Raw genomic sequence first — 22,142 nt, forward strand, 5'->3', positions numbered from 1 at the left:
GGTGGGAGGGGAATAACATTTAAGCATAAAGAACACCAATTCCTGAATAATCATAAATTCATTTATTCAGTTTATCAGTGAAAATGTATGAAACATCTATTATGTGTCAGGCTCCATTCTCTGTCCTGTAAAAGGAAAATTAATTAACTTCCAGTAACTTCATTTAATTAGCATGCTTTTGAAGGTATGGCCCGAGCAGTTATTCTCCTGAGCAGTCATCCAATAAAAGTTTGTACCAAATGCCCTCCATCCTCCTTTTAGTGAAACAGTAAGCTAATGGACACTGAGGAGCTAGAATCCAAAGAGCTTTGAAGAGATGCCTCACCAGCTGCTGATTTTGCACTGGACCCTCCTGAAATAGCCTGGTGATAACTCAAACCATCATAGAGGTAATTAGCTGCTATTGAGAACACACAAATATTGTTTCAATCTGAGTTTTTTTTCTTGTCTCACTTTTAGAAATACCTCAGAAAAAGGCTGCATGGCTGTCAAAACTCTGTGAACTAAATTTTGTAAAGGGGGTGGAGGTTGTGAAGCCACCCTTTATGAATACAACAAATGGGCTGAAGTCCTCGTTCACAAATTTTTAATAATATTGTTTCAGATGGGCCCTAGCTTCACCTCTTTTTTTCTTTTTTACAATAAATAAGTTGAAATTAATATACAGGCTAACAGATCAGCCAGGCAGAAGAAAGATCTCAGGGACAAATAGTACTGTCCTCAAAACACCAGCAGGAAAGAGCCATATATATCTGCATTGCCACTATATTTTTCTATTTTCTATACCCAACTAAGCCAAATAAAGTTTATGGTATTGGAGAGGTGGCTCTACTACAATGACACGTTTAGATTTACCTATTTGTAATTTTAGCTGTAAGTAGTATAGATTTGATTATCATCTTTAATACTGGCTATTGAATGGGGACAGAATAGACTTAGCTTTTATGGGGATAAGTCATTTCTGTTCATGAAGATTTATAGTATCTTATGGGTAAGATATAGGTATCTAGGTATCTAGGTTTTTTTGTCTCTCAGCAATAAAGAAAAATCGCGAATCGACCCCTCCTTACAGTCCCGCAAAAAAGTGAACCTATCTCTTGTTTGGAAACATTTAAAATAGAGAGAATGTTCCCATCTGCAGGGGACAGTTTATGTGAAGTTATTCTTGAAGACAGGGAAAGGGCTTAGATGACCCCTGGGAAGCCCCCCGCCCAACCCTCCAGCAGTAACCTCCCCTGGTAAGCCTACAGGTATCTTCTTCCCTCTGTGCTGCTTTTGTGTGAAAGGTAATAGTTATGACACTATGGCGATTCCAGAAATGCATGTGTCCCACTGAATGCCACTTTTGTCTCTTTAGGAGGGTAAGACTCAGACTTTGTGGCACTTAGCAGTAACTTTGATAACTCAAAAGAGGCAAATGCTTATCAGAATTTTCCCCTATCACAGAGCCCTGGCAAGATTATTTTTCTCCTGCAGTGATGAAATAGAACATTAAATATTCTGTCTTCTCCAAACAAAAAGCATAATACAATCCCTTTTTATCTGACAGTTTACCGAAACTTGTTTTTCTGGGTTCATTAGTTATCTTTTTATTTTATTTATTTATTTGTATTTATTTATTTATTTATTTTAGAGACGGAGTCTCACTCTGTCACCCAGGCTGGAATGCAGTGGTGCGATCTCACTGCAAGCTCCGCCTCCCAGGTTCACGCCATTCTCCTGCCTCAGCCTCCTGAGTAGCTGGGACGCCACTAAGCTCGGCTATATATATACATATTTTTGTATTTTTAGTAGAGAAATGGTTTCACTGTGTTAGCCAGGATGGTCTTGATCTCCTGACCTCGTGATCCGACCACCTCGGCCTCCCAAAGTGCTGGGATTATAGGTGTGAGCCACCGCACCTGGCCCAGTTATCTTTTTTTCTAATAGATGGCAGATAAAATTAGAGATGAGACAATGCATGGCAAATAATGTCTCTTTCTATGAAAAGTGGGAGACCTAAAACTAAACCTAGCCAGAAAACACCTTCCATGTCACGGATAACATCACTTAACGATTTATGTCTCTGCGAGGTAAAAGAACTGCATATGCAGTCACTTATGGATGCTATAAGCCAGTGGACAAAAATAATATTAAAAAGAGAGACAAAGAAAAAATATTGGGAAACTTTTAGATTCCAGGACTGGTGTCCACACTGTACCCTGAACTGCTGAGACAGTTCACAGCCATCTGCAATCCTGAGTGGGAATAAGCAGATAAATTATTATCTTACTTGTTTTTATTCATCTTAAATGTATATATAGCTTGCATTTATTTCAATGTTTAATATTAGAAAGGTTTTGGTCTTTCCTTAGAAGTTTGGTAATATTCTTGTGACCAGAAATATGCCATAGGAAACTAACTCTTGTTTCTATCAATTATTCTACAATAAAGATGTTTTCATTTTTATGTATTTATTTATTTATTTATTATTTGAGACAGAGTCTGACTCTGTCACCCAGGCTGAAGCACAGTGGTGTGATCTCGGCTCACTGCAACCTCCACTTCTTCTGCCTCAGCCTCCCAAGTAGCTATGAGCTACAGGTACACGCTACCATGCCTGGTTAATTTTTGTATTTTCAGTAGAGATGGGGTTTCACCATGTTGGCCAGGCTAGTCTCGAACTCCTGACCTCAAGTAATCCACCCACCTTGACTTCCCAAAGGGTTGGGATTATAGGCATGAGCCACCACACTCAGCCAAGTTGTTTTCATTATATGTCATTTGGTGTAGTTTCCAAGAACCTATGGGTGACCTTAAGTGAAGCTTTACTGTACTTTTTAGGCTCGTTCCTAGCTCAGCAGTAAAAGTGGAGATCCCTCAGACATGCTCTCTGTTGTTACTAAGGGCTAAAAAAAACAAAGCCTAGCACATATTTTTAAATGTTTAGGTCTAATCCTAAATCAATTTTGTCACCTTTCTCACTCTTCCTGTTTTGGGACCCCTTACACATATATCCATTTGGGTACCCCATAGTCAGGGCCATCTCACCTTCAACCTCAGCAGTGCCCTACATCAGTGAGGGTACCTTGTACAACCCTATCCTTTTGCTGCCACAAATGTTATATTAGATGTTTATAGTCAAATACTATAAAAACTGTCCCAATTTTTTCTTTGTCTCTTTTTTTAATATCATTTCTGCCCACTGTCTTATGGTATCCATAATTGATTATAGCTGCAGTTCTTTTAGCTCAATTGATAAGTGATGTTTTATGTGATTTGGAAAGTGTTTTCTGTTAGGTTTCAGTTTTATGTCTCCCAATTTTCATAAAAAGAGACATTCTTTGCCTTGGGCTGACTCGTCTCTGAATTCATCTGCCATCTCTAATCTATGACACACACCCACACTCACTTGTATAGGAGCCATATAGACATGGCAGTTCACCTCATGTGCACAGCTTTGGGATGTAGGGGAGGAAGCTGGAATACCCAGAGAACACCCACACAGGCATGAAGAGAACACGCAAATGCCACTCAGACAGTGGCCTTGAGAGATGACAGCATGCTGGCAGCCCTCGCTCACTCTCGGCGCCACCTCGGCACCCACCCTGGCCATGCTCGAGGAGCCCTTCACTCCGCCACTGCACTGTGGGAGCCCCTCTCTGGGCTGGCTGAGGCTGGAGCCAGCTCCCTCTGCTTGCAGGGAGGTGTGGAGGGAGAGGCATGGTCGGGAACCGGCGCTGCACGTGGCCCTCGCCAGCCAGCGCCAGTTCCGGGTGGCCGTGGGCTCCGCGGACCCCGCACTCAGAGCAGCTGGACAGCGCCGCCACCCCGGGCAGTGAGGGGCTTAGCACCCAGGCCAGCAGCTGTGGAGGGTGCGCCGGGTCCCCCAACAGTGCTGGCCCGCAGATGCTGTGCTCAAATTCTCACCAGGCCTCAGCTGCCTCCCTGCAGGGCAGGGCTTGGGACCTGCAGCCCGCCATGCCCAAGCCTCCACCTTGCTGTGGGCTCCAGTGTGCAGCTGGAGCTTCCCTGATGAGCGCCGCCCCCTGCTCCCCAGAACCCGGTCCCATCAACTGCCCAAGGGCTGATGAGTGTGGGCGCATGGCACCGGACTGGCAGGCAGCTCAACCTGTGGCCCCCATGTGGGATCCACTAGGTGAAGCCAGCTGGGTTCCTGAGTCTAGTGGGGACTTGGAGAACCTTTATATCTAGCTAAGGGATTGTAACTACACCAGTCAGCACTCTGCGTCTAGCTCAAGGTTTGTAAACACACCAATCAGCACCCTCTGTCTAGCTCAAGGTTTGTAAATGCACCAATCAGTGCTCTGTGTCTAGCTAATCTAATGGGGACTTGGAGAACTTTTGTGTCTAGCTCAGGGATTGTAAACGCACCAATCAGCACCCTGTCAAAATGGACCAATCAGCTCTCTGTAAAACAGACCAATCAGCTCTCTGTAAAATGGACCAATCAGCAGGATGTGGGTGGGGCCAGATAAGGGAATAAAAGCAGGCTGCCCGAGTCAGCAGTGGCAACCCAGTGGGATCTCTTTCCACGCTGTGGAGGGTTTGTTCTTTTGCTCTTCACAAAAAATCTTGCTACTGCTCACTCTTTGGGTCCACACTGCCATTATGAGTTGTTACACTCAGTGCAAAGGTCTGCAGCTTCACTCTTAAGCCGGCAAGGCCATGAACCCACCGGGAGGAATGAACAACTCTGGATGGGAGGAACAAACAACTTCAGAAATGCCGCCTTAAGAGCTGTAACACTCACTGCGAAGGTCTGCATCTTCACTCCTGAAGCCAGCAAGACCACGAACCCATCAGAAGGAAGAAACTCGGAACACATCCAAACATCAGAAGGAACAAACTCTGGACACACCATTTTTAAGAACTGTAACACTCACCGTGAAGATCTGTGGCTTCCTTCTTGAAGTCAGTGAGACCAAGAACCTACCAATTCTGGAGACAGCCTTGCAGAGACTATATATATTTTTTCTTATCAACATATCATTGAAGAAAATTACACTATTTGGAGGTGTGCTGTAGCAAAATGGGCTGGCAAAAAGCCAGAGTTGTCCTGAAGATACAGCAGCCAGCCCAGTTCCTAAGGTGCTGATTTAGAGTGACTTTGGAGTGTCCGCTTACTGAAGTGTAAAATCGCTAAAGGAGATTTTGGTGGGAGTTGGAGTAAGCTGCTCAATTTTGGACACGTTAATTTAGAGACAGCTATTTAGTACATGTGTGGAGAGGGCACGCAGGCAGTTGGAGACATGAGTTCAGGGAGAGTTCTAGGCTGTGGATGTAGATTTGGGAGTTGGTGGTATGTAAATGGAATTTATAGACATGAGACTGAGTGAAAGCATCATAACAGAGGGAATGTTTAAAAAAGACAGGAGGCCTGGGGATATTTAACACTTAGAGGCACAGGTATGATGAGGAGCCTGTGAAGCAGGATGAGAAGTGTCACCAATTGAGGCAGAAGGAGAATAGTGAGGAAGTGGAGGCTAGAGAAGAAAGTGTTTCAGGAAGGAAGGAGTCACCAGCTGTGACACATGTGGTTTAGGACAAGTGAGATGAGCCCTGAAAATTGGCCATTGGCTTCAGAAAAGTGTAGTAGTTGGTGAAGTTGAAGAAAGCCGCTTTTAGTGTGGTGTTGGGAACAATGCCTGGCAGAACTGGACTCAAGAAACAATAGAACAAGGCAAGGTGGAGACAGCAAATACAGGCAAATGTGTTGGGCAGATATTCAGGTGGTTACCAAGTAGGCAGGTAGAGAAACTATTTTGGTAGAAAACTGGGTGATTGGAAATGTTGGCATTTCAGGAGTTGCCTTTGGTTTAAAGACATAAATACCGTTCAGGGGGAGAAGTCCTCTAAAGAGGTATCTAGTATAATTGCATCTGAGAACAAAAACAAGGGGAAAACAAACCATAAACCATGGGCTAGAGTAGAGGGTCCCAGATATTAAGATATATAAAAGGGCCGGGCACGGTGGCTCATACCTGTAATCCCAGCACTTTGGGAGGCTGAGGCGGGGGGATCACGAGGTCAGGAGATCGAGACCATCCTGGCTAACATGGTGAAACCCCGTCTCTACTAAAAATACAAAACATTAGCCAGGTGTGGTGGTGGGTGCCTGTAGTCCCAGCTACTAGGGAAGCTGAGGCAAGAGAATGGCGTGAACCTGGGAGGCGGAGCTTGCAGTGAGCCGAGATCCTGCCACTGCACTCCAGCTTGGACCACAGAGGGAGACTCCATCTCAAAAAAAAAAAAAAAGATATACCAAAGGTGATGGAAATCTAGCTGAATTGATAATGCTGATGAGTAGAGAGAAGATAAATTCAGCAAGATGAGAGGAGGCAAGTCGGATTTTTCCTAGAAGGCATTTTAATGGGGCTGAGTGCTACATTTCAGGACCAAGTACTTGGTTCTATTCCTTTTGGAGGCAGGAAAACATGACCACTGCTCCCCCATAAAAAATCAAGGCTTTTGGTATTATGATGTTTCTGAAAGGATAAGCCTTTTGCTTGGCTATAAAAAGCCATTATTATCAGCTGAGTTAAAGGATCATAGCGCAAGGTCTCATAAACAAAATATCCTTGAGTGCCTTTCATAAATGTGAATTCAACTTATTTATGTCTTCGGCCTTTGAATCACCTCCTGGAAGAGTTAATACCTTAACCTTTTACGAGGTAAAGTCTTAGGGAGAATTAGTTTTGTTCTTGGTGGGAATTTCTCTGTAGCTCATACTAAACCCCTGGGAAGGGACTGACCTGGAAGGAGGAAAGAGTGGAGCCTGAATCACCCAGTTTTGCTGATGGTGAGCCATGGCCTAGGGTCTGGCTGTGTAGGGAGAGGACCCTAAAAATAGACTGCCATCAAGGTGGCTGGGTCAAAGCACTGCGATGTCAGTGAAAAAGTATAGGAGAAAGAAGTGTTGCTGACTGTATCACAAAAACTTCTGCCTTTCAGCTGGATTTTCCCATGCTTTGAAATTAGTCTGCCAACGTAATAGTTAAGTTTGCATATGATTGAATTAGGTGACTAAGCAATCTTCACAAATAAATAAAAGAAAAATAATATTGTTTAACATTTTTTGTTTTGCTTTTAAAATTGTGATGGAATTTTAGGTTGAGAAAGAAACTGTGAGCCAGAAAAACAGAGAGAGAGAAAGAGAGAGAGAACCATCTTTCACAGAAAATCAAATGTTCCATAACTCAGAAAAAATGAATACATCTAACTTTTAAGAAAAAAATCTTAAATTGTTTATTTCACCTATGAGGCTTTTCAGCCCACAGATCAGGTTTTTTTTTGTTTGTTTTGATCTTCCACATTTTTATCATCTTCAATACTCACCTTGATTTCACCTTCCTTCCCCTTTCTCTCTTATTCTCTCTGACTTTAATGTTTCTTCTTGCCTTTTCATGACTATCTCTATCTTCCACTCATTTTTCTGCATCAGGTTTTTACTCTAAGTCTCTGATGCCTTTGTGTCTATATATATATGTGTGTGTGTTTGTGTGTATACATACATGCACATACATATACACTATATATACACTATACTATATATATACAATACTATATATAGTGTATATATATACTACATATATATAGTATCTACTAAACATTTACAATATTTAGATTCTTCTACTGTGATGAAAGCACACTTCAGTGACAATTTTTATGCACAGGTTTCCACTTTCTATGGGACCCCTTATTTAGACATGAAGTATTAAATTTATGTCAAAATGTAGGAGAAACAAATTTTTTAAGAACAACAAAAACAGGAAAGGAAGAATGTTAAGATTTTTGAAGAGAAAAGTTAAATATTACTATATTTTATGTATGTGTTTTTACCTAATATTTTGAAGGGTAAGATGTCATCCACATAGAGTTGTCACTATGAGCACTTACGTCGTCTCTAGCTGAAACTGTGAGCACTTATGTCTTCTCTAGCTTCTCTAGCTCTCTTAAGTTTTATAATTCTTTCTCTAATTCCACATTGCTTACAACATTTTTCTGATTTCTTCATTTTCCAAAAGGGTGCATTTCCTTACTTTCTGTTCATTTTAGTGTTTTCTTTTTTTGTTTGGAATTTTTTCTCTAAGGGATATCGTCCATATCCTTCATGCTGATGACTTCCAGTCCATCTCTACACTCTCTCTCTCTGTGTGTGTGTGTGTGTTTGTATGTGTGTGTGTGTCTTGCTAGAGCTATACATCTGTATTTTTATATTCTGGCTGGATTTGTCACTTGGATTCCCAACAGGCTCCACACAGTATCCCAATCTAGTTACTTACACTGATTTCCTTTTACCTGCCAGTAGCCACACACGGAGAATGGCTGAGCTAGTCCCCACCATCACAACCACCACCAGAATACACATGCTAAGCAGTTTGCCTTAGGATGAAGCAAAACACACAGACTTCTGAAGTGGGCACTCCAACACTGGAGACTCATGGTCTGGGGAAACAATACCAGGTAACATAAAGCCACAGGAGGTCTGGAGAGGTCCCAAACCTAGAAAATAAGCTGTATAGGAGTTCCAGCTTAATTCCTATTCTGCTGGTCTCCTGAAATCACTAAATGTGATATTCTGAGTGTGAAGCTTCATTTCTTTCCAGGGATTCCCTGAAAAATGAGAAAATAGACTTGAGCTAGTAATATATTCTACTTCGACTATCCACAAATATTTACAGACAAGAATCATAGCCCAAGAAGAGATATCACATGCAAACCAACTCTAAGAAAGCAAAATTAATAAAGTAGAAAAAGGGAAACCTCGACATAAACAGTCCACATTCCTCATCAAGAATTGAGATGTAATTTGTTTAAAAAAAAAAAAAAGAAGTGGAGGAAAAGGATGATGAGGAAGAGCAGAAGCAAGAGGTGAAGATGAAGAGGAGGAAAAGAAAAATAAATGAAAAGAAAGTGGTTAATAGTAAAATAGAAGCCTCTCAACAGTTCTTGGAGTTTTCAAATATTGTTACGGAAACAAAATAATAAAGAGTAGGTGAGTGCTATAAATAATATACATGGTGAGAATGTGATTTGTAAGGTGGAAACTTGTGTGAAGGAAACAAAAGATATTAGAAGAAAAATAAAACTTGGAAGATAAATCTAAAAATTCCAACATTCATCTAATAGGAGTTCTAGAAATTCATACAACGATTTGCCAAAGATGAAATTATCAAAGACTTTTTTTGAAAAAAGAAAATGTCGTGGTGTGAAGAACTTAAATTCACCTTTAGAATAAAAGGGCCAATAGGGCGCAGAGCTGACTAATATAAACATATGAGGGATAGATAATAGGATTATAAAACCTAAAATAGTTGCTAAGAAATTATTTCTAAGTACTTAGAGGCCTAATGTAAAAATAATTATCATTTGTAACTAAAATTCCATTTTATTTTAAGAAAGCGCAGGAGGTGGTGAAGTTAGAAGAAAAAGTAAAAGCATGCGAAAAATAGTGTCCTTCTATGTGCAGCATGAAAAGACACAGGCAGAAGAATATATAAACAAAATGTTTTTAATAAAAAAACCTGAAAATGATAAGAAAATAAAACTCAAAAAAAAAGGCAAATGAGATAAACTCTTAATTCACAGAAGAAATCCATGAATTTGATAAACTAGTAACAAACTGGTAATCAAAGAAACAAAAATTTTAAAAGTAATGAAATAGTGCTTTTCATCCCAAATTGTCAAAAATTAAAAATAATAATACTTAACACTCATTAAGTTTTTACTATATGATAAAATGGAATAAATACTTTAAAGAGATTATCTCACTCAGTGACTATATAAACCTATGGAGAATGTGTTTTTAATATTCTATCTGTATAGATGAGAATATCGAGATTTTGGGGGAACTTCCAGAACCTTCTCTACTCTTCCAGAAATCCTCCATCAGCTCCCCTTCACAGCTAAAATTTTGGGAAGTTAACTCTGTACATATCATATCCACTTTCTCACTTTCTTTTCACACATTAATTAGGGCAGTTATTTCTCTACTTCCATCACTCCAGTGAAATATTTATTTCCAAGCAAACCACTCTATGATTAACCCAACAGCTTTTTCTCAGTCCTTATCTTCATTGGCTACAGGTGATTGAAATTGCAACTTATTTTAACTTCTTGATGCATCTTCGTTCCTTCACTATGGCCCTAAGGCTTGCACGTTTCTTCTTGCTCTTTGCTGAAACCTGCGCATACTTCTCTATGCCTAACCTGCCACTTCCCCTAACTCCCTAGTGCTCCAGAAGCATTTGTTATGAGCCAGTGAGTTTAAAATAGGTACATTCCCTTGCAGACAAACAAATTACATCTACATGCAAAATGAAGTTGCACAGAGGACCAGTTTCTTAAGGTAAAAGAAGAAGTATGGCAATTATTCCCTTAACCCACAAACTCAGACTATCTCATATTGATACAGGAATGAAGAAGAAATTACTTACACAGATAGTAAGGGTATGGAAGTCTTTGGTAAGGTTTTCCTTTTAATGAAAAGTAGCCCCAAATCATTTTCCTTTCTAACAAACAGCAGCCTGTAAAATCGAGCTGCAGACATAGATGCTGGCAGTTGTGCCAATCATGTTCAAAATAGTGGCTCCGCCTTCCCATCTCTGCCAGCCACATGTACAGTAAGGAGCAGACAAGATGGCCCTGGCCAAGGGGAAAGTTCAGTTACATATTAAGATTAGGGTAGGGTGGCCAGCCTTCCCTGGGCTATGTAAATGTCACACCTGATGGAACCAATCTGTGAGCTCTACATAAATCAGACACCGCCTACTGGACCCTGACTATAAAATTCAGCACATCTGCTGCCAGCTGGCCTTTCCTCTTGGAAGTCCCCTCTCTCTCCCTAGAGAGTAGTAGACTGCATAAAAAAACTGGTACATATACACCATGGGATACTATGTAACCATCAAAAAGAACACAGTCATGTCTTTTGCAGGGACATGAACGCAGCTGGCCATTATCCTAAGCAAACTAATGCAAGAATAGAAAATCAAATGAGGCGTGTTCCCATATATAAGTGGGAGCTAAACATTGAGTATACATGGATACAAAGATGAGAACAATAGACACTGGGGGCTGCTTAAGGAAGAAGGGTGGGAGGGGTACATGGAATGGAAGGGTACCAATCAGGTACTGTGTCCCTAGAGAGAGAGAGAGAGCTGTTTTCTTTTCTCTTTCTTTTGCCATTAAACCTCTGCTCCTAAACTCCTCGTGTGTGTCCGTGTCCTAAATTTTCTTGGCGCAAGAGGACGAACCCCAGGTATTTACCCCAGACAACATAACTGCTTCAGTATCGCTTTTGTTCATGTTAAAAAAAAAAAACAACTCCTAATTGTAATTATTTTCTGTGAACATGTGACTAAAAAAAAGAGTATAGCACAACAGGTTCCTGTTGTGCATCAGGATAATAATCTAGTAAATGCTGCAATACAAAGAAACAAATCAGCACAACTATGCTTAAAATTGTGAAACAATAAATTTTACTCCATTTTTTCAGAACTGGTCATGGAACACAAACATTGTCTTAGTAAATAAATGCCTCATTCCTTATTTATATTTATTTATTTATCTCTACTTTTATTTTAGGTTCAGGGGATGCATTTGGAGGTTTGGGACACGGCGATATTGCTTGTTGCTAAGGCTCAGTGTAAGAATGATCCTGTCACCAAGGTAATGAGCACAGTACCTGATTGGTACCCTTCCATTCCATGTACCCCTCCCACCCTTCTTCCTTAAGCAGCCCCCAGTGTCTATTGTTCTCATCTTTGTATCCATGTATACTCAATGTTTAGCTCCCACTTATATATGGGAACACGCCTTATTTGATTTTCTATTCTTGCATTAGTTTGCTTAGGATAATGGCCAGCTGCGTTCATGTCCCTGCAAAAGACATGATTGTGTTCTTTTTGATGGTTACATAGTATCCCATGGTGTATATGTACCAGTTTTTTTATGCAGTCTACTATTGATAGACATCTTGGCTGACTCTGTGTCTTTGCTAAGGTTACTAGCTCTATAATGAACATATGAATGCATGTGTCTTTTTGGTAAAATGATTTATATTCTTTTGGATGTATATCCAGTAGTAGGATTTCTGGGTCAAATAGTAGTTCCATTTTAAGTTATTCGAAATATTTCCACATTACTTTGCACAGTGGTTGAAGTAATTTACATTTCTACCAGCAATGTATAAGTGTTCCCTTTTCTCTGCAGCCTTGGCAACATCTATTTTTTTTTGACTTTTTAATAACAGCCATTCTGACTGGTATGAGGTGGTATTTCATTATGGTTTTGATTTTCATTACTCTAATGATCAATGATAATGAGCATTTTAAAAATGTGTTTGTTTATCACATATATGTCTCTTTTGAGAAGTTTCTGTTTATGTCCTTTGCCCACTCTTTAATGGGGTTATTTATTTTTTGTCAGTTGAATTATTTAAGTTCCTTATAGATTCTGGATATTGGACCTTTGTCAGATACAGAGTTTGTGAATATTTTCTCCCATTCTGTATGTTGTCTCCTTCCTCTGTTGATAGTTTATTTTGCTGTGTGGAATCTTTTCAATTTAATTAGGTACTATTTGTCAATTTTTGTTTTCATTGCACCTGCTTTCAAAGACTCAGTCATAATTTGTTTGCCAAGGCCGATGTCCAGAATGGTATTTCCTAGGTTTTCTTCTAGGGTTTTTATTATTTTAGGCCTTGTATTTAAGTGTTTAATCTACCTTTAGTTAGTTTTTATATATGGTGAAAAGAAGTGGTCAAGTTTCAATATTCTGCAAATAACCAGCCAGTTATCCCAGCACCATTTATTGAATTGGAAGTCCTTTTCCCATTGTTCGTTATTGTCAACTTTGTCGGCCGGGCACTGTGGCTCACGCCTGTAATCCTAGCACTTTGGGAGGCCAAGGCAGGTGGATCACCTGAGGTCAGGAGTTCAAGACCAACCTGGCCAATGTGGTGAAACCTCATCTCTACTAAAAGTACAAAAATTAGCCGGGCCTGGTGGCAGGTGCCTGTAATCCCAGCTACTTGAAGGCTGAGGCAGGAGAATCGCTTGAACCTGGGAGGTTGAGGTTGCAGTGAGTCGTGATTGCTCCATTGCACTCCAGCCTGGGCAACTAGAGTGAAACTCCCATCTCAAAAAAAAAGAAACAAAAACAAAAACAAAAAAAAACAAAAAAACTTTGTCAAAGACCAGTTGGTTGTATCTGTGCAGCTTTGTGAGTTCTGTATCCAGTTCCATTGTTCTATGTGTTGTTTTTGTACCAGTACCATGATGTTTTGGTTATTGTAGCCTGGTAGTATAGTTTGAAGTTGGGTAGTGTGATGCCTAGTGGCTTTGTTCTTTTTGGTTAGCTTTGCAATTCAGGCTCTTTTTTGGTTTCATATGAATTTTACAATATAGTTTTTTTCTAAATCTGTGAAAAATGACATTGATAGTTTGATAAGAATAACACTGAATTTATACATTTCTTTGGGCAGTTTGGCCATGTTAACACTATTGATTCTTCTAATCCATGAGCATGGAATGTTTCTTCATTTGTTTGTGTCATTTTTTATTTCTTTCAGCAGTGTTTTGTAATTCTTCTTGTAGAGATGTTTCACCTCCATGGTAAGCTGTATGCCTAGGTATTTTATTCTTTCTGTGGCTATTGTAAATGAGACTGCATTCTTTATTTAATTCTCAGTTTGGACATTATGGATGTATAGAAATGCTACTGATTTTTATACATTGATATTGTATCCTGATACTTTAATGAAGTCATTTATCAGTTCCAGGAGGCTTCTGGCAAAATATTTGGGGTTTTCTAGGTATAGAATCATATCGTCTGCAAAGAGAGATAGTTTAACTGCCTCTCTTCCTAGTTAGATGCCTTTAATTTTATTATCTTGCCTGATTGCTGTGGCTAGGACTTTCAGTAGTATGCTGAATAGGAGTGGTGAGAGTGAGCATCTTTATCTTGTTCCAGTTCTCCAAGGGAATGCCTCCAGCTTTTGCCTATTGAGTACCTCATGCATTATTGAACCATGTAATAATGTATAGTGCAACTAGCATTTTTGAATGATGTCTGTTTAGATAGCAAGCATCAGTGACATCGGGTTTATTAACAAATATATTTTGTTACTTCCAAAACATAGAAAATGATCTCTACCTGATAAAGGCATTTAACAATAAAAACATGAAAAAAGGAAACATTTATACCAAAGAAGACCTTGTAAAAAGCAAAAAAGATTATACTGCAAATATTTAATATTAAAAGCTATGATTCTTAAGATGAAAAGTAGAAAAAAAAAAGCTCAAAGGATTAATTACGGTCTCCCATAGTCTTGATCTTTGTTTTATGACAAAATATTTCAGGTGTAGAAAATGTCTGAATTTTTGTTGAAGTTGGTCACATGTGTAAGTGCATCTTAGAGCCTCTTTATACTGGGTGTTAATGCATATATCGGTTCATGCAAATATTTTGTTGGCTTACTCTGATACTGATTTTATTTGTGTGTGTTTGATGAAACTCTCCATTGCTTTTCTAATTCAGATTTTCAGATGTTTGTAATTTCAAGTCACAGTATTTCACAAAGAATATCATGTTCCTTCTTTGCATGTCTTCTGTTAAATTATTTACAAAGAACTGTAGTCTGTAGTTAACAAGGTTACTAGCACTCCACAGAATCTCTTTCAAAATTGCCAGTCTGAGGACTTTTTTGCTTGCAAAGCTTGCTATTTCTTGGGGAACTACACAACAGAATATAGTGTATATAAAGTATACTGTGCACACATATTTATTAATGTTTATTTCATTTGCAAGAATGACTAAGCATTAGCAGCATACGGAGCCAGAAACACATACATAATATGGCAGTGGCTACAAATAACACTGATTAGAAATTGTTGGCTTCTCTCCTACATGTTTTTGTGCTGGCTCATAGAAATGCTGACCTTAATCTGTGACTTCTAGACTGCTTTTTCCATTTTTGTTTTCAATTTATTGTCAGTAAATTATTAAATTCCCTTGAACCAGTAACATTCCTATGTTGCTTTGTAAGCTTTACTTTTTATATGAGAATTATAATACTTTTTCCTGTTTTCACGATTTATTGAATAATTTTTCACAGGATTTGAAATTTGGAAAAGCTTATAAAGTTTTCATAAAATTCCACAAAAAGAAATTCTGCACAGAAGCATTTAACTATATTTAAACATGTGAGATTAAGCTGGTGGAAACATAGTATTTGACTTGGAAACCATTATTGTAAAAACTAATACATCTTCTTTCTTTCCTGCTTCAAATATTCATCAAGTGCCTACAATGTGAAAGACATTATCCTAAGTACTCACATGAAAACAAAAACAAAATGGAGTTGTAGATGCTGGCAAGGCCGTGGAGAAAAAGGAATGTTTGCATACTGTTGGTGGAAATGTAAATTGATTTAGCCTCTGTGGAAAGCAGTTCGGAGATTTCTGAAAGAACTTAGTACTATCATTCAACCCAGAAAGCCCATTACTGGGTATATATTGAAAAAAATCATTCTACTAAAAAGACACATGCATTTGCAAGTTAATCTCAACACTATTCATCATAGCAAAGACATGGAATCAACATAAGTGCCCATCAACAGTGGACTGGATAAAGAAACTGGTACATATACACCATGGAATACTATGTAGCCATAAAAAAGAATAAAATGACATCCTTTTCAGCAACTGGGATGCAGCAAGAGACAATCATCCTAAGTGAATCAATGCAGGAACAGAAAACCTAATACTGCATGTTCTCACTTATAAGTGGGATCTAAATATGGGGGGTACTCATGGCCGTAAAGCTGTGGACAATAGACACTGGGAACATCTAGAGGGGAGAGGGAGGGATAGGGTCAAGTGTTGAAAAACTGTTAGGTACTATGCTCACTACCTGAGTGATGAGATCATTTGTACTCCAAACCTCAGCATCACATAATATACCTATGTAACAAACCTGCACATTTACTCACTGAATCTAAAATAAAAGTATCGAAATTTTTTTTTTTTTAATGAGTTGTGTGGGCCCTTGCCCTCAAGTGGCCTCAGGGATAAAAGGTGATTGGCTAGAATATGCAGTAGAATATAAATTAGCATAAGGAGCATCTAGGACAAAGAAAGAGGTAGAGATAAAACATAATGGGAGAGCAATGGAAAGATAGTTATTACAACTCTATCTATTCCAAATAAATTCCAAATACTTATTCTAAAATACACAGATTTTGGATAACTGAGAGCAGTGGTGATGGGGAGGGGAGATTATAATACAAACACAGACACTAAAGCTGGATTACCTAGCTTCTAATTTCAAATCTCCCCCAAATTTTCCAAATGTATGTAGTTTCTTAAATTCCCTGTGCCTCAACTTCCAACTCAGTTCAATGGAAATAATAATATAATTACTTGAAATGGTTATTCTGATGATTAAAGAAATTAATACATGTAAAGCTCTTAAAAGGGTAAGTGGAGCATAATAACCAATCAATAAACATTAGTACTTATTTTTGTTGTTGTTGTATTTAATATTTTTCCTGGATAAATAACCAACATGGAAAAGGCACAAATGTGGGAAATGAGGCTGGGTGCAGTAGTTTATGCCTGTAATCCCAGCATTTTGGGAGGCCGAGGCAGGTTCATCACCTGAGGTCAGGAGTTCGAGACTAGCTGGGCCAACATGGTGGAACCCCATCTCTACTAAAAATACAAAAATTAGCCAGATGTTGTGGGGTGCACCTGTAGTCTCAACTACTCAGGAGGCTGACGTAGGAGAATCGCTTGAATCTGGGAGGCAGAGGTTGCAGTGAGCCGAGATTGCATCACTGCCCTCCAGCCTGGGCAACAGAGCAAGACTGTATCTCAAAAAAAAATAAATAAAATAAAATAAAGTATATAAATTTTTGAGAGGGAAAATTTTTAAAAGCAACATGTATTCACAATAAAAAAGTGTGGGAAATGGAAAACTGATAGAGAAACAGTAGGTAATTTTGTTTAGTTAGAGCATGAACGTACAAAAATAAAATGAAGAGTAGAAAACAAAATTTTAATTTTCTCTCTCTTTCCATTTCTAACCCATTAACATATCATTCAATATTATCCCTTAAATGTCATCTATGGCTGTGCTTTTGTTTCTACAATAGTAGTTTTCAGCAGATCAACACTCCTACTGAACAAAAATAAAAAAGCTTATAAAATTATATCTATAGCTATGTCTATATATCTAGGAATAAATGGACCAAGACTGCTGAGAGGCAAGCCATGGAGAGATGAGTTCATGTTTCATAGCTACTTTTTCTAGTTATAGTTCCTCATTGTGAGAATGCATCAAGATGCTGACATCCTAGGCTTTGCCCAGGAAAAGAGGCACTACCTGGTGGTGGGGTAGGCATCAGGGTCAATAAATAAGAAGAGCTTTGACTGTCATGGAGTTGAAAAAAATGACAAATTATCTGTCCAGGATCTTGCTGAGCAGAGATAGGTAGAGAACTAAGCCTGACACAAGGCAAGAAAATACATTTCTATACTCTAGTAGTGGATAATTAAAAGTACAATTTTTAAAGCTTCAAGTACTGTTATGTGGAAATCATAATATGCTTAGGAATATGTTTTATAAGACACATATAAAAATTCTATACTAGGAAATAAAAGGAAACATTGGTGAGAGAAATTAAAGAAGACCTAAATAAATGAAGAGGTATCTTATGTTCATGAGTTGAAAGAATCAATACAGTTAAATTATCAACTCTGGCTATATTAAACTATTGAATTGATCCTATGCATTCAGCCACATGTTTGTAGAAATGGACATGCTGTTGTTAATCTGCAAGAATATGCAAATAAATTAGTATTTCTAATACATGTATTCTAGATAAAACAGAACAAAGTTGGAGGTTCTTGTACTAACTGACTTCAAAACTTAATATAAAGCAACATAAATCAAGGCAATGTGATTCAGTCATGAGGATTAACAAATAAGTCAATAGCACAGTATATAAAGACCCCAAATAGAAACACACATGGTCATTTGATTTTTCAACCAATGTGCCAAAGCAATCAAAGAAAGAGAGAAAGTCTGTTTAAAAATAATGGTAGTTTGGATATCCATAAGAAAAAAGAAAAACAATAAGTGTTTAAGCCTTGACTCCCAGCTCACCATTTACCCAAACATTAATTTGAGGTTGATTACATAACCTAAACATAAAAATTAACATTATGAAGTCTTTATAAGGCAAGTTACCTTTTGAAAGAAAATGTCTTTATTATATGAAGGAAAGCAACAGTTTCTTAGCTAGGACACAGGAAGCAATCAACATTGAAGAAAAAAATTGAACTGTACGTTACCAAAATGCTCATTAAGAACATTAATTGGCGTGTCATTACTAAAGAAAAAATATTTTCAATAAACATACGTAGCTGATGAATGCCTGCTACCTAGGATATGTAAAGGGTTCCCATAACTCAATAATAAAAAGACAAGCAAATATTTTTAATGATTTTTACAGACAAAAAAGAAGATATACAAATGTCCAATATGCATATGAAACACCAGGGAACATTGGTCATCATAGAAATAAAATTTAAAACCATAATAAGAAAATAAACACCCACTCAAATGGCTAAATTTATAAGAACTGGCAATATTAAATGTTGGTGAGGATCATAAGCTTTGATGCATTGTTGTAGGGAGTATAATATGATACTTCCACTTTGAAAAAGGGCTGAACATTTTATGTAAAACTAAAGATAAGTTTAGAACTAAAAGAGTAGAAAATTTTCCATTATCAGCCATAGTGGAGTAAGAAGTGTTAAATTTATCCTTCCCTCTTAAACAAGTAAGAAACAAAAAAAAATATGACACAATGATTTACAGCTCTTATAAAACAAGCAAACACAAGATAGTGATTCCTGAAGGACAAGATATAAGGTGAGCCCTAAGATTAAAACAGCTACTTCCTGAGTTTCCAGTCCAAGTTGCAGGAAAAGAGAACTTAGAGGTTAGCAGTCTACCTCAGTTGAGGCAATGTTGAGAATTTAAAGAGGCCAAGGGAGCTAAAATTCACAGAGCTGAGTAACATAGAGAAGAGAGTTTCATGAAGAGGAGAAAACTACACAGAGAGAGCCACAGAGGCCTGTAGGGGGTTCCCTTCAAGTATTAAGCTAAGTATTGATTAGTATTTGTATGTGAGGAAACTGAGAGTGGGAAAGGAACAGGTATAATAATTTCTACAGACCACACACACTGTCAGCAGATATAAGAAGACTTGTATTCCTTGGGACTTTGGGTTGGGTATTCAGAAATGTATCATCCTAGTAGCAGGACCAAATTTGTTCTGGAATAAGGACTACTCTGGTGTTGACTCACAAGTTTCAAAAACAAGCCTCAAAAGAGATCAAATTATTTATAATAATTTTATTGTATCTCACAATAAAACTGGAAAAACAGCTTAAGGAATCCAAAAAGAAAAAAACAACCTAACATTCAATAATGCAAAATTCATAATCTTTAGTATTCAATTCTAAAACTGACCAGACAGGCAAAAAACAGGAAAAATATATCCGTAATGAGGAGAAAAATAAACCATTAGAAATGTCTCTTAATAAAGTTAGAAGAGGAAGACATTAAGCCAGCTATTATACATATACTTTGGATGTCCAAGAATGTAGAAGACAGAAAAAGCATGTTAATAAGAGGTATGTTAGATATTAGAAAGACTCAAATTGAATTTCTAGAGGTGGAAAATATGCGGGAACAGGACAATAGCAGATTAGACAGACACCACACAAGAAAACCTTAGTGAACTAATTCTGCATTGATACAAACTGTCAAAATATAAACAGAAAAAAAACAAAAAGACTGAAAACGGAATGGGTGGAGTCTCAGTGAGCTGTGGGAAAATTTCAAGCAGGCTAATATATGTGTAACTTGTTCCACACAAGAGGAATGAGCTGGGGAGAAAGGAAAAACACATGAAAAAAATATAGCCAACATTTTTCCAAATTTGATGAAAACCGTGAGTCCAGTGCTATAGACTGAATGTGTTTCTCCCAGCCCAAATTTATAAGTTGAAACCTTAATATCCAATGATGGCAGGCACCTCATGAGTGGAATTAGTGCCTCATAAAAAAGACCCTGCAAAGCTCTCTCACCCCTATCTGCATTTAAGGACAAAGCAAGAAGATGTCTTTGAACCAAAAAGTGGACCCTCACTACTGAATCTGGTAGCATCTTGACATTGGACTTCCCAGCCTCCAGAACTGTGAAAAATACATTTCTGTTGTTTATAAACCACCCAGTCACCCAGCCTGTGGTATTCTATTATAGCAAGCAAAACAGACCAATACACATAGACCTAAGAAGTTCAGTAAATCCCAAGTAAAAGGAACATGAAGAAAACTACCCCAAGTCACCTCATAATCAAATTGCTTAATGCAGTGATAAAGAGAAAATCTTAAAAGCACACCCAAAAAAAATACACAGAATATGCTGAGTAACATACATAAAAATCACAGTTAACTTTTTATCAGAAAACAACAACAACAAAAAAAGACAGTGGAGCTGTATATTTAATGTTCTGAAAGAAAAACCAAAGAAACAACCTAGAGTTCTATATCTAACAAAAATATCTTTCAAAAATAAAGGTGACCTAGACTTTTTCATAGAAAAGCTGAAAGAACTTTTCACCTGCATACTTCAGAAAATTTCAAAGGAAGTCAATAGAAGAAATAGAAGTCAATAGAAGAAAATGATACAGATGGAAATTTGGGTCCACACACAAAAAAGAGCACCTGATATTGTGAATATGCAGAAACACAGTGGGAGATTTCAAAGCCCTTCTCTCAATAAGTAATAGAACATGAAGGCAAAAATTATGTTTATAAAAATATTGAACATGATTATCAAACAACTTGACTTAGTTGGCATTTATAAACCACTCTATCTAAGAATAATAGAAAACACATTATTTCCAGGTGGACACTTGATCTATATTCTGGGTCATAAAACAAGTCCCAATATGTTTAAAAGTTTTTATGTCATATCAAATTTCACAAGTTAGATGGAATGAACAAATGTCTTAAAATATATATAATTCCAAAACTCACAAAGAAAGATAATCTGAAAAGCCCTATATCTATGAAGAAATTGATTTTGTATTTAAAAGCATTCCTGGAAATAATGCTTCAGATGGCTTTGTTGATGAATTCTACCAAACATTTAAAGAAAAAATACTATCAATCTTATACAGTTGATATTGGAGAATATAGAAGAAGAAACATCCATACCATTTTGTGAAGTTATCATTACCCAAACACCAAAACGAGACGAAAAGAGTATAATAAAAGCAAACTAGAGGCCAATATCTCTGCTAAACATAGAGGCAGCTATTCTCAAGAAAGATTTGGAAATTAAATCTAACAATACATTTATATAGAAAGTAAGGTATTATAATCAAGTGGAATTCCTTCCAGGAATTCAATGTTTGTTTAACACTTGAAAATCAATGTAATTAGTAATACTAACCAACTGAAAAACTAAAACCATGTGATCTTAATTGACACAATATATTTGACAAAATCAACATGTATTCATGATTAAGACTCTTAGTAGAGGAGAAATAAAATGAAACTTCTTCTATTTAATGGAAAGAATCTATTAAAAACTTACAGCATCATACTTAATGATAAAATACTTCATAGTTTCTTTGTAAGATTGGAAATGAGATAATAATTTCTACTCTTACCATTTCAATTCAACAGTCTCAGAAGTCCTAACCATGCAAATAAAAGGCATACAGATTAGAAAGGGAGAAGTAAAATGGTCTTTATTTCTGATGAGATAATTTTCTATGTAGAAAATACTATGTAATCTATGGAAAAAGTACTAGAAACAATGAGTGACTTTAGGAAGATTGCAGGATATGAAGTCGGTGTAACAATATAAATTCTATTTCTATATTCTGGAAATGAACAATCAGAAAGTAAAATTGAAAATAACAATTTTATTTGTAATATATTTATAATTTAATCCATTATTTCCCCTCTAATTTATAGATAGATGGTAGATAGATAGATAGATAGATAGATTGATTGATTTAATGTTATCTTCATCAAAATCCTGGAAGC

This window comes from Symphalangus syndactylus, chromosome 14 (genome assembly GCF_028878055.3).
Source record: "Symphalangus syndactylus isolate Jambi chromosome 14, NHGRI_mSymSyn1-v2.1_pri, whole genome shotgun sequence".
Taxonomy (NCBI): Eukaryota; Metazoa; Chordata; class Mammalia; order Primates; family Hylobatidae; genus Symphalangus; species Symphalangus syndactylus.